At 48.7% G+C, this 14,086-nt stretch overlaps 1 protein-coding gene across 1 annotated transcript in view; it reads right to left on the reverse strand.

Annotated features, from left to right (window-relative positions):
* LOC136836115 (E3 ubiquitin-protein ligase RNF34-like) overlaps positions 1 to 14,086 on the reverse strand; it is a 99,235-nt gene extending 85,149 nt beyond the window's left edge. The window contains exon 1 of the mRNA XM_067100106.1: positions 13,940 to 14,086. The gene's annotated coding sequence lies outside the window, so the exon portion shown is untranslated. The remainder of the gene's footprint in view (positions 1 to 13,939) is intronic.

Genomic DNA, 14,086 nt, shown 5'->3' on the forward strand with positions numbered 1-14,086 from the left:
TAGGCCAACGCTGTGGTGTTGTCTGCGTTGACCTGTACAATCTTGTTCTGGACCTTCTCCTGAAAGTGGACTAGTGCAAGATGAATGGCCACCAGTTCCTTGACATTTATATACCATTTCTTCTGATGGTTTTCCCATAGACCTGAGATCTCGCCCTTCCTCAGCGTTGCACCCCATCCCATGTCCGATGCGTCTGAATACAACACTAGGTCGGGGTTCTTTTTGTTGAAGTTCGAGGCCTGAGGATTTTTGGGGTCGTTCCACCAACTCAAATGTTTTTTGATTCCCAGAGGGATCGGAATCCACGTCTCCAGATCTTGGCCTCTTTTCCAATAGCTTGACAGATGGAACTGAAGTGGACGTAGATGTAGTCTTCCCAGGGGAGACTAATTGTTCGATCGAGGAGAGGGTCCCCAGCAGACTCATCCACTCCTCGCCGAACAGGTCCATCTCCCTAGAAAGAGCTTCACCTTTCTAAGCAATCTAGAATGCGTTTCGGGCTGGAAAAGCCCGAAAAACACTGACTGAATCCTCATCCCCAGGTAGATGATGTCCTGTGAAGGCGTTAGCTGCGATTTGGCCAGATTTTACTACCAGACCTAATTGTTCGTCAAATTCCATTGTAACTTGCAGATCCTCCAGACACTTTGCTTGTGATCTGGCTCTGATTAGCCAATCACCCAGGTACATCGAAATCCGTATCCCTTTTAGATGTAACCAGTGAGCTACGTTCGATGCCACTCGAGAGGAAACGTAAGGAGCCGTGCTTAGTCTTAAAACAAAGTGCTCTGAACTGGATAGGTTGTCCCGAGATGCACAAACCTCAGATATTTTCTGTAGTTCGGGTGAATTGCATGCGTGAAAATACGCGTCCTGTAGGTCTATTGAAACCATCCAGTCTTCCTGTTTGGTGCCTGCTAGGACTGACGAGATGTCTCCATGGCAAAACTTGACTTTTCACACGTACTTGTTCAGTGGACTTCGTCCAGAACTGGTCTCCCAACCCCGAGCTCTTGGTACCAGAAAAAGTCTGTTGTAAAAACCCTCTGGACGAGAGGTCCTTTACCTCTTCTATTGCTGCTTTTGATAGCATCTGGGTCACCTGTTCTTGAAGAGCTGCTGCTTTGCTCCCAGTAAGTAGCTGTCAACCCAACAGTTCTTGTGAAAGGGGCTTCCTTAGGAAGGAATCTTGTATCCTTCCTTCAAAACTTCGACTGTCCATACATCCGCTCCCCTTTGGCTCCCACTCTTGCCAAAAGTGGGATAACCTGGCTCCACTTGTGTCTGGAGGTTGTTGTGATCATTTCTTGGATTTGGGTTGCTGCTTGCAGGGTTCTTACGTAGTTGTCCTCCAGCAGCCATTCTCTCTGACTTCCTCTACGAAAGGGCTCTCCCACCAGAAAGGGCTGGACAGCGTGGGGAGAGCTTCCTTGTCCTTCCTGGCTAAAAAGTTTGCGGAAGAACTTTCCTAGCAGTCCTGTGATCAGATCTTGCGTTGATTGTTGCGCAGGGCTGCTGATAAGTCCTTAACCAGCTCTGAAGGGAAGAGCTGTTTAGATAGGGAGCATACAACAGTTCAGATTTCTGAGCTAAAGTCACTCCAGACGACCACTTAACGAACACAACATAGCTCGTTTCTTGATAACACCTGCTGTGAAAAGGGCAGAAAGTTCGACCGACCCGCGTCCCCTCACAGCTTTATCGAGACAGGCAATAAGGTGCATTCGTGTCATTCTTCTGATCCTGACACTCTGCAAGAGCTGCAAGAGTCCAGTCCATCAAGCTGAAGACTTCAATAGTTCTGAAGACGCTTTCAGCAAATGATCCAACTCCGAAGTGGACCACAGAACCTTGGCTTTAGTCATGGCTGTTCTCCGTGAAGAGTCAACGAGTCTGGAGAAGTCCCCTTGGGAGGAGGCAGGAATTCCTAAACCGAGAGCTTCCCCAGTCTCGTACCACCACGCTGGATCTAGAAGCCAATCTTGTCGGGAAAGGAAAAAGTTGTCTTTCCTTGTTCTTCTTCTTCAAAATCCAATCATTCAGTGTCTAAAAGGCTCTCTTCACTGATTTGGCCAACACTGTCTTTTGAATGAGGAAGACTTCAGGGTCTACCATCAAATATTGGGAGGAGGACTCAGGCGGCCTGATGAAAATCATTAGGAAATAAGTCCGCCAAAAAGAGTAAGAAGTCTTTTCAGATCAGCGGCATGAAGAGTTTCTTGAGTTTCCTCTTCGAGATTTCTTCCAAAGGGATCCGCTATTTCCGATGTCGAACGAGAGGAAACGTGTGAATCGTGCTGTTGCGTGGAATACACGCATGCGTCCAACTTGCTGCGAGGGAGCCGCGATCCTTGTTCCCTCCCGTCTTTCGTGCGGCTTTTTCTTGGGAAGCGTCTATGAGCGCTGCAACTTGCCGCATTTCGCGTCTTGCTGGTTGTTAGCTTCTTGTTGTTCTGATTCTTGCCTTACCCTCTTCTTGGGTCTGTTGACGTCCTTAGATTCCTTCTTGTGTGTTTTTCTTCTTCTTAGTCCTTTGCGACTTGTAAGAGTCAAAAGAGACGCAAGGACTGCTGGACTTCCGACAAGAACTTTACTTTGAGGTGCCGCTTGCTGCTGGGAAACAACTGGAGATGGCACTGCACTAGCTTCCACAACTTCGGAGACTCTAGCTGGGATCTTTTGATGAAGAGGTGGTGGCGCAGCTTGCGACCACGTCCCATTCTGGGGAGGGGAGAAGCGGAACTGAAGTCATGTATCGTCTTCTTCCTCCGACGAGCTATCGTCTTACGCCTCTGTTTAGGCGCAGAAACGCCGTCTTCTTCCGACAGGAATCTCTCTGGGAGAGCTCCATTTGCTGCAAGAGGTTGTTGGAGCGGGAAGGGGACCTCGTCTCTTGATAGGTCTAGACTCTTGTGACTGGCGCCAACCACGTCTGGGTCTCTTGCGTCATCCGAGGAAGACGAACACGTCCTCATCTCGCCTTTCCTGCGGCGAGGGGAGCGTCCTGGGATGCGTCAACAGGATCACTCGAGGGGACGTCCCGCTCGTTGTTCAACGTCTCTCACCTCCCCTTAGCCTGTCGCGTTCCCTTCTCCCAGGGTTGGGGAGCATGGAAGAGGTCTAGGGCTAGGGCGTGACAGACACGAACGGACGCACCCTCCACTGCACTAACACTGTCACCGAACTTTTGTTGCAAACTATGCACTGCCCACATCACTTCCTATCCAAGAAAGGGATTGTACAGAAACTCCTATGGCGAAATAGCAGCCATTATATCCTTTAAAGACGGATTACTTACTCCCGACTCCGCAGGAGGATCGGGTACTAAAGCCTAGGGGTTAGGATCAGGAATATTAGTATCAGACAAGTTAGAAAGGACTTGACTATCAGAAGACCTAGCTGAAAGGACACTGGAAGATCTAGCTCTCCTAATTCTGTCCTTTTCCAATCGCCTCACATAGCGATCATACTCTCTCCACTCTTTCTCGGACAAACTTTCACACTCCTTGCATCTATCATCAAGTGCACACACATGATCTCTGCATTTCTTACAAACTGTGTGGGGATCAAGAGCAGCCTTGGAAAAAGCCGGTTCTTGCATCCCCTAACACACATTCTAACAACAGGGTCAGCCATCTTGAAAAGCAAGTACAAAGAACAATTGTAACAGTCAGAAATCGAACAGATAGGCTAACAATGAGAAACGAAAAATCCAGGGAAGATCCAAAATCAGCGAAAGCCATCAACAAAAACCAAACAAGTAATGGGTACTTCACCAATTGTAGTAAAGCAAACCAAAGTAGAGCGATTTCCAACGTGTTGATAGAACGATGCAGGGAATTTCTGAGGACAATTGGGAATGGTTCTAGTTACCTGGTAGAGGCGCTCAGGTATGGCCACCTGACCATCTATCGGCGATTGCCGCGAATTTTGAATTTCTGCCGCATGCCACGACGAATCGGCGGGATAAAGCTATATATATGTAACTACCAGGGAAGTTAGATATTTAAAATCGCATTCTTTAAAAGTAAAATGCATTTTTCCTAACATACAAACCCGTGGTCTTTTACTTATATGGGGATTACTTTTGGTGAAGCTGAACTGGCCGCTAAAGACTTAACAAGGCATTGTGGTGGTATTACTACCGGCCGGGTAGTTGGTTGGTAACAGTGGGGAACCCACGGTACCAACCTCTCAGCGTCATGCATTCACTTTACTTTCCGGTCTAGGGCAGATTGTGGAGAGGCTGAGGTGGGTAACCTGAGTAAAGGACCTCGGGTTAGTATGTTACGAAAAATGCATTTTACTTTTAAAAAATGTGATTTGTTCCTACACAAATACAAACCCTTGGTCCTTTACTTATATGGGGACTCATGATTCGGTGGGAGGAATCTGAGTGTAGGTCTCTGAACAACTGAAAGTTCAACCGCACCTTATGTTCTCCTGGGGTAAGAGCCAGGAGGACATAGCCACCGGACCGTGATCACTGTTATGAGAACTGTAGTGCCACGGATCAGTCTACTAGACCGCCCTTGGTGTGACGAGGTTACAGTAGGTAAGTGAACACACAGCGAGGTGACAGAGAGAGAACCTTCCCCAGCCATAGAAGTGGTGACCGGAGGATGTCAGGGACTAAGGGCCAAAATGAAGAATGGGTTTGGTAGTTAGTCCACAACCCCTTACCCGCCTTGTAGGGGAAAGAGGGGACATTACATCTAATTTGTACCTGGAGGGCAACAAAGATTAGGATACTCAAGATATGAAACTCACCTGTGTCTGACATCTGGTTCAACTCGTACGGCCCAAACTCTCTGCCCGAAGGTAAAAAGTTGGATGACAGGAAGGAAGAGAGAGCCAGTCACTCACCTTTCAGGCCCAATCATGCACGTACAACAGATGAGACACAACACTATCCTGTACATGAGCTGGGCAAGTTACACAACCTGTTGAGCAGCCACCACTGGCCCCAAGGAGAAGGTATCCAAGGACCGAAGGTAACGTCCCGTAGGTAAATAGAGGTGAATGTGGTCTAGCGTGACCACACCCCTGCCCTCAGTACCTGCTGAACTGACAGGTTCTTCTTGAATGCCAAAGTAGGCGCAATCCCTCTGATTTCGTGAGCGCGGGGGCGCAGAGCGCTGGTGTCATCCTCCCCAGCTGCTGCATACGCTTTCTTGATAACCTCACGAAGCCAGAAGATCGTGTTCTTGGACACCTACTTCTTAGGGGTCCTGGTGCTAACAAAGAGTCATCGACACTCAGGCCTGAGATGCTGAGTTCTCTTCAGATAGAGCCGTAGCGCCCGCACAGGACAGAGTAGCAACTCGACAAGGTCATTATCTACGAAGTCACTCAGGGATGGGATCATGAAAGACTCAAATCAAGCGTCAGGGACTGCTGGATTCTGTGTCTTCGCTACGAGCTCTTGGACAAACTTGAGCGTCACCGATACCCATCCCCTTGAGTGTTTAACCGCAAAGTAAAGTCCCTGTAATTCACTAATCCTCTTTGCCGATGCCAGGGCTAGCAAGAAGACTGTCTTGAGAGTAACATCCCTGTCCGTGGCTTCTCGCAGTGGCTCATATGGGGAACAAGACACATCCCACTCAGGGGGCCGAGTTCCCTGGGAGGGCTAGACCGTTCAAAGCTCCTCATCAGCAACGATATTCCCAGGGAGGACGAGATATCAATGCCTTTCAACTTCAGGACCAGGGCCAATGCAGCCCTGTATCCTTTTACTGCTGAAACTGAAAGGAGCTTCTCCCGACGAAGATAGACGAGAAAATCTGCTAACTGCTGAAGAGTGGCTCCGACCGGAGAGTAACCCCGTCTACGACACCAACCACAGAAGACGGCCCACTTACCCTGGTAAACCGCTGCAGAAGACTTCCTGAGGTATCTTGCCATCTCTGTTGCTGCTCGGCAAGAAAAGCCTCTTGCTCGCAAGAGAAGGTGGATAACCTCCAGGCTAGAAGTAACAGGGAGGCCACGGCCAGGTGGTACCGTTCTACATGCGGCTGACGTAGAAGGTTGTGCCAGAGGGAAGCTCTCTCAGTACCTCGGAGAGTAAAGCTAGCAGGTCCGGATACCAAGCGGCCTCTGGATGCTTGGGAGCCACCAGCATCATTCGAAGGTTCGTCGACACCAGAACTCGACTGGGAACTGGGCGAAGCAGACAGAACAGGGGAAAGACATACACCTCGAGGTTGTCCCATGAGTGCTGGAAGGCGTCTTCAGCAGCTGTCCATGGGTCTGGTACGATGGAGAAGAAGGTTGGAAGCTTCCTGTTGTACCAGGTGGCGAACAGATCCACTACTGGACGTCCGCACAGGCCGAAGAGCCTGTCCACCACGCTCTGGTAAGGGACCACTCGGACCCCACCACCTGATCCCGACAGCTGAGCGTGTCCGCCAGAACGTTCCTCTTGCCTGGAATGTATCTGGCCAACAGCTCCACGGAGTGGGCTACTGCCCATTGGTGCACCTGCAACATCAACGCGTGGAGAGCGCAGGAGACAAGACCCCCTTGCTTGTTGACGTATGCCACTACGGTCGTGTTGTCGCTCATCAACGCTACAGAGTGTCCCATAAGACGGTCCTGGGAGCACTGAAGACCTAAGAACGCTGCTTCCATCTCCAGGACATTGATGTGAAGGTGCTTGTCGTGATGGTCCCATACACCTGAAGTCAGCAACTCCTCCAGATGTGCACCCCAGCCCTCCCTCTATGCGTCTGAGAAGAGCAGCATGTCCGGAGGGCGAGAGGACAGAGGTGTCCCTATGCAGAGTTCCTGTTGTCCATCCACCAGTCGAGATCGTTCCTCACCTCCTGAGAGATGGGAACGAGAACCGACTGGGGCTCCCGAGACTGATCCCAGAAGTCCTTCAGTCTCTCTCCACTGGAGAGACCGAAGGTGGAGCCGACCGTGTGGAACGAGCTTCTCCAATGACAACAGGTGACCGATCACGACTTGCCACTGTTGAGCTGGCTGGTCCTGTTTCGCTAGGAACTGCCTTGCCACCTTTTTGAACAAGCTGATCCGAGCCTGTGAAGGAAAGACACTGCTTGCTGCCGTGTCGATCAGCATGCCCAGATACTGAGTCCTCTGTTTGGGAATGAGATCTGACTTCTGGAAGTTGTTCACAACATCTAGTTTGCGACACAACCCGAGGAGGTGATCTCTGTCCTGTAGCAACTGCAAGCCATGGCCCAAACTGAAACCAGGGTGAACACTCTCGTGAACACCTGTGGAGCGGTTGACAGCCCGAAACACAGTACCTTGATTTGGTAGACCACTCCGTTGAGGACAAAGCGAAGATATTGACGAGATGATGGATGAACCGGTACCTGGAAGTACGCGTCCATCAAGTCGATCGTCAGCATGAAGTCGCCCTCCCTGATGTCTGACAGTACTGTTTGCACCATCTCCATCTTGAACCGTGTCTGGCAAATGAAACGATTCAGGGGAGAGAGGTCGATCACTGGCCACCACCCGCCGGAAGCTTTCTCCACGAGAAAGATCCTGTTGTAGAAGCCCGGGGACCAATCCTCGATGACTTCGATGGCTCCCTTGCTCAACACAGTTTCGACCTCCCAAAGTAGGGCCTGTTTCTTCTGGGGGTCTTGAAGGTAAGATGGGAAAGGTAAGATGGGAACTGGACCGGTGTGTCAGTGAGGGGAGGTGCTGACTTGAAGGATAGAGAATATCCCTCCCGGAGGACATCCACTACCCAGGTCTCTGCTCCGTATCGCTGCCAAATTGCCCAGTGGCTTGATAGGCACCCCCCCACTGACGGCAGCATCTGAGGGGGCTCGCCTTCCCTAGTGAGCTCCCCCCATCTTCTTCTTCCCCTTACCTTTCCTCTTGTAGGGGACAGGCTGGCGAAAGGGACCCTGCGGTTCCTTCCGTGGAGGCGAAGAAGAAGAGGTCTGGACTTTCCCCCGAGCGTCCGCCAAAGCACCAGACTTCTTCGGGGCTGGGGTGCTAGCCTGGCTCACGGTCCGGGCCGCACGACGAGAAGGCTGTGCGACGCCTTTCGTCGCTGCCTGGTGGACAAGATGGTCGCACTCGTCAGCCTTTCTCTTGTCCACTGCAGCATCCGCCTCTCCCCTGGGGAAGAGGGAGGTGGCGTCCAGGATGGGTCCATTGCGCAGGGAGACTGCAGCTTCGGCGCCCACTGATCTGTAGATCCGGGACAACACCGCATCCTTTCTCTTCAGTACCAGGTTTGCCGTCTGGTGGTGGTAAAGACTCCTGAAGGTCAAGTCTTTGGTCTGAGCGCCAGATGAAGATGCAATTCTTGACAACGCGAAGGCCCAGTTGTCGAGCCAGGAGATCGCTTGGAGGGCAGACAGAGCCGTACCGTCCAAGGCGTTCAGCTCAGCTTGCGTGAGAAGCGCAGGCTACCCATTAGCTATGCTGAAGTGGCCCCAGGAGCTAGACGAGTTAGCTCCGGTTCCACGACCTTCTGCTGCAGTGCTCCCTCCAAAGGCACGTAGTACCTCTTCTGTCTCGGGAGAGGGGGAGGCAACAGTTTGGTGAAGTGAGTCGAGCAAAGAGAAGACAATGGTCCGGAGACCAAGTTGTTCACCTGCTTGAGGACGCTATCCGCCAAGGGAGACCACGGTAGACCAAGGGAGGGTTTGGGCTCCCTCTTGGAAGCGTAAAACTCCTCCAACCTGGGCGATCGCTCTTCCAAGGGAGTTGGAAGTGGTTCCTCCAGACCATTGTGCTGAAAGATCAGCGCAACGATCTCGACAAAAGCCCTCTGCATTTCCGGAGTGTCCGGGTCTCTCGGAATTGGACCTTCCGTCTCTGACCTTCCGAGAGACGGTCCTCCAGAAAGGCCCCACCCGCAGGAGAGCCCGAGACAGACCCCGTCTCTCTGCCTCGTACAACAGAGGCGTACGACCTCTCGCTCGCTTGGAGTGAGGAAGGACCGGATGCCCCTGATGCTGACTGCACAAGGGTCTCAGTCCCAGCAATCCTACCGACTCCCTGTTTCCTCCCGGAGAATCCTGAGGAAATTGAGGGGCGGGAGAGGCAGAGCAAACACTACCATCGCGTCTGCTGGTATAACCAGTGGAGGCCACGGACCCCTCACGATCGCCAACCTGCGGCGGAGTCTTGTGAGAGGGCCTAGATAGACTTACTTGTCTGGGCGAGCGACTGTCTTGACGATCAGGGGACGGCCTCCTCACAGCCGGTCCACGCTCCGACGCTGGACGATCCTCCAAACTGGAGTGTGCAAAGGAGACCAACGTAGGGGTGCGGACTGCCGACTGGAGACCGCTGTCCCTACCATCCGGGCGTGTTCCAGCCTTTTTCGATGCCAAAACAGATGAAGAAGGCTGCAGGGACCCCTTACTGGTTCCTCCCGACGCCTTCGGAGACGAGACGTCTTTAGGCACCTTCCCCAACGATCCTTTGTCCGACTTGGGCATGGATGACAGTTTAGGGTGGAGGAGAAGCCTGAAGGCTCTTCCCCTTCTACCGTTCCGCACTCGAGCTTGCTACAGGAGTCGAGATTGCCCGGTCTCCCGTATGAGACGGTGCCTTCAGCGATGCCCGTGTGGGTAGTGGGGGGAGGGAGCAGCATTCTCGCCCACACAGCAGAGTTGATATGCTCGAGGAGCAAAGGAAGTTCAGGGCTGCTAACCATCCCGAGCGATCCCCACGCCTGACTTAAATCCGGCACATACACCAACCCTGTGGAAGACATAGGCAGGTATGGGGCCCCCCCTAACCCAGGGATCAGTGACTCTGGGTGAGGGGGAGAACTGAGAGGAGTGTAGGCTAGGTCCACTGATCTCGCCTCCTCTGTGACTGCGGATGCAGATACAGGGGACAGGGAGACTGATTCAGCGCTGTGAATAGGCAGCAAGGGAAGGTCTTAGGGGCTCAGATACGATTGTGAAGGATTAGCAACCGTCAGAGTCGAAGGAGCTGAAGACAGCCCCTCCGACGCCTTAGTCTCCTTACGCTTGTATCTAGGCCTCCGAGAGTACCTATCCCACTGCTCGGGGGAACAAAGCCTACACTCATCGCAAGGTTCATCAACAGTACAATCAGGGGGGTCCTTGCTCCCTTTCCTACATTTTAAGCAAAGGGAGTGAGAATCCGAACCCGCACTACAGCGGAAAGCACCACATTTCTTATCCTTACCAGGACATACCCGGCGCACAGGCTTATCCAAATCATGGTTTGTAATAGATCGTCCATAATTACAAATAAGCACAGTTATACTGAAGTAACAAGCAAAAGAAAAAAAGGAACAAACACACCGTGAAAAAGGTGAAGCTTTAGCATCCAGGAAGGTCTGAGCAGAGAGCAGGAAAACACGTCCGCATCAGACGAGGCCGGAAAGTAAAGTGAATGCGTGACGCAGGGAGGTTGGTATCGTGGGTTCTCCACTGTTACCAACCAACTACCCGGCCGGTAGCAATACCACCACAATGCCTTGTTAAGTCTTTAGCGGCCAGTTCAGCTTTGCCAAAAGCAATCCCCATATAAGTAAAGGACCAAGGGTTTGTATTTGCGTAGGAACAATTATTTATTCCCGAAACAAATATATGTAAAAAAAAAATAATAAGGGATGAGTTACTTGTCTGCACCAAATAAAAAGTGATTATGAACTGGTTTCTGCATTTCCAACATACCCACACTTTCTGGTGAAAATAGCAGAAGGCATTCTAGATACACAAGCCATTGTCAACCCCAATCCCTTGGACAAAATCTCATCGGGAGCTCCACTCCCATGACATTACTGTAGATCAACATGAAAAAATCAGGCTAGGAGCATTAGCCTAGGCCTTGAATACATCAAGAAATATTAACATTATGTTTCTACAGTAACAAATAGCTTGACATTAGCCAATACACTATCTATCCAAGGTCTACTGGAGGAAAAAATAAGCCAAGTAGCCAAGGTAACATTTAACGTAGTTGTATAAGGTAGACTTTGCTAATCAGAGCATAAAGCTTGTCTTGGAACTCTGCCTTCCTTTGCTTAGGCCTAGGCTATTTAGCAAGCCTACAATTTTACAAGAAAATTTATCACAAATGTATGGCAGTAAACTATCCTATGTTTTATCTGTAAAACTGAAGACTACTAACGCACCCTTCTAGATTCAGTAACTACCAGTTTACCCGCAAAATAGGTGCTGTGTTCAGTACCAGTACCTTGGGGATGAGTCTAAAAGCACAAACAGAAGACTGAAAATATAAACAAACAAAAGACAAACATTGAAAAGTTGCCAATACACCACATTGGATAACAGAACAGTTTTCTGGTGTATTTCCATGCGTTTTCAACGAATCTGATGGAGATGACTCAGAAATCCACAGTGTTGGAGTTGAGGGTTTTTGAACCATAACCCAAAAATATGGATTTCTGACAATCTACATCAAATTCGTTGAAAACACATGAAAATACACCAGAAAAACTATTCCGTTATCCAGTGTGGTGTAAAAACTCTTACGAAATCATTAATCATGGCTGTGTGTAACGACAGTACAACTCTCGAACAATGCTTACATTCTGTGAAATAACACAACTCATCAGTACGTGACAGTGAAGTGTCTGTATGTCACCATTTTAATTCACATTTTGCTCATGGCTTCGTAACATAGTGGTATTTACAGGTTACAATTTTGCCGTATTTAGCCACGGAGGGTGGGGGGGGTTATTGTCTTATAATCATAATTTGATGAAGAGCTCTTTAAAAATGGGTAAAATTTTGTTACAAATATAAAATAATGCCACGTAACATAGGGGTGTTTACTGGTTACAATTTTGCCGTATCAGCTATGGGTAGGGGGCGGTATTGTCTTGCCTCATAAGTCATAATTTGATGAAGAGCTCTTTTAAAAAGTATAGGTTACAATTTCATATCGTAGTAATTAGGGCAAATTACTCCCTTGGGCAAAACTCTGTGAGCCTGCAAATACTCAAACAAATCTTCACTTTTTGAATAAAAATTGTGAATGGACCCACTGATCATAAGGACAACCATTCCAAGTTGCCTCTACAATAACCACACTTAAGACTAAAGATCTAAATATTCCAATGAAAGCGCAACACAAGCATAATGATGTGTTTTAGATAATGCAGTATAATTGGCTAAGAAAGTCATGTGACATAATATACTGCAAATAGTATCTTGTCATCGGAAATCATTCAAATTCATTGGGGGAATTCAATAGTCTGGGAGGGACTTAAAAAAACCGCCTATTGGAAATAACTGCATTCATTGGATAATTTGAATGCGTGGGCTGAATTTCAGCCAGACAGTCTGCAACGAACATGTACAAATGCATGCACAGGAGCGATTTCAGGTGGGGGTAAGATGAAGTTGAGACTAAAAAAGTTTGAATATTTACAGAAGAGTAGAATTTCGGGGGTTTTTTAAGTAAATTCATTATATAAGTAATTTTTGGTTTGCGGCTCTTGGTATTGGAGTTCAAAATGTTAGTTTTGAGGAGCTCTACACAATTATGTAGGCTATAGAGCTCTATCACATATTGGTCACTTGTAAGCCACTACATAATCAAAAGCAAAAATAGACCAAGAGGCGGTAAATATTCTGATCTGCGATTGGCAGAAACCGAGCTGTGGTAGGCCTAGGCTAGTAGTCTAGTCTTTAGTTTTACTATTGCATCTGTTGGTAATCCTAAGTACTAGCTCTGTGCCTGTTTTTACCTTGGAAACTGGTTTTTTCTACACTTTTAGGTCTTCTGATACTGGCAGTGAGTTTGTTTGTTGTTGGCCAACTGTTATTTGCCCCCTAACTCTACTCAACGGTAAAGGGGGACTGTGGGAATTTGGGGTTTTTCTACAGTTTTTTGGTGGCTAATTATGGATCTACCTTCAATTTTTACTGCATGAATGTAATTAACCTGTAATTAACCCCTGAAGTCCATCCAACATGGGGTTTCCATACGCGATCTTCACAAGACAGAGCACAGGTAGGCCTATGTCTGTTTGGAGCGGTTCATATCCTGTCCGGCAAGTGCAATAACTTGTTAACGTATGGGTAATCCCCGGCCAGTACTAAACATGGCAAAGGGACATTCCATCCCCCCGATGCCAGTACTAAACACGGCGAAGTGCAATCAACTTCCTCCTGTGGGCGAATGGCTGCCCTCTCATTTTTCCCCTCCAGAGGGCACCTCTCCAATGTAAACATGTCCGCTCCATTTCTGTGTTCTCCCCCACCCAAAACCCCAAATTCCCACAGTCCCCCTTTACTGTTGAGTAGAGTTAAGGGGCAACTAACAGTTGGCCGAAAACAAACTCACCGCCAGTATCAGAAGCCCTAAAAGTGTAGAAAAAACCAGTTTCCAAGGTAAAAACAGGCACGGAGCTAGTACTTAGAATTACTGTCAAGTTAGAAGGAAATCGCCGCCTCGGAGTTATTAGGCCAGGACTACTTACAAAGCTTACGTGTAAGAGAATATACATCGGTTACAAACGTACGGCAGTTGTCTATCCTATGTCCTACCAGTCTACCAGTCCGGTTTTGCCGTTTTTCAGGAACTTCGTACAGTACAGTATAGCCTATTCCCAAGCGGGCCTTGGACACGTACTGCTCAGGACCGACTAGCCTGTCCAAAGTAGTTACCAGTGCATACATTATCCCACTTTTTGGTGAAAAATTTTCATTTCCTAAACATATATTCACAATTAATGATTTCCAATCCATAAAAATGATGAGTCACTGTCAATTAGGTTCATCACGAGAATAAAACTTCGAGGAGACAGTTCGTGACTTACAACTGTAGATACGGATTCAGGCAAAGTAGGCCAACATTAACAAACAAAAGGTAGGTGGGATGACATAATTATCTCTCCAAGAGGCGTGATCTTATTACCTAGGCTACTGATTCAGTAATTAGTAACAAATTACGACATGTAAGGCGAGTCGGTTCTAACCCTTACCAGTGTTTGTTGACAGCTACCCCTGTGACATCTGGTGGGCAAATTGTCAACTAACTTTTGTCACTACGTAACTCATTTTCTAGCAAAACTTGAATAGATAACTCAGGAGCACATGAAATACGCACTACTTTTTATCAATTTCGCTAA

This window comes from Macrobrachium rosenbergii, chromosome 56 (genome assembly GCF_040412425.1).
Source record: "Macrobrachium rosenbergii isolate ZJJX-2024 chromosome 56, ASM4041242v1, whole genome shotgun sequence".
NCBI lineage: Eukaryota > Metazoa > Arthropoda > Malacostraca > Decapoda > Palaemonidae > Macrobrachium > Macrobrachium rosenbergii.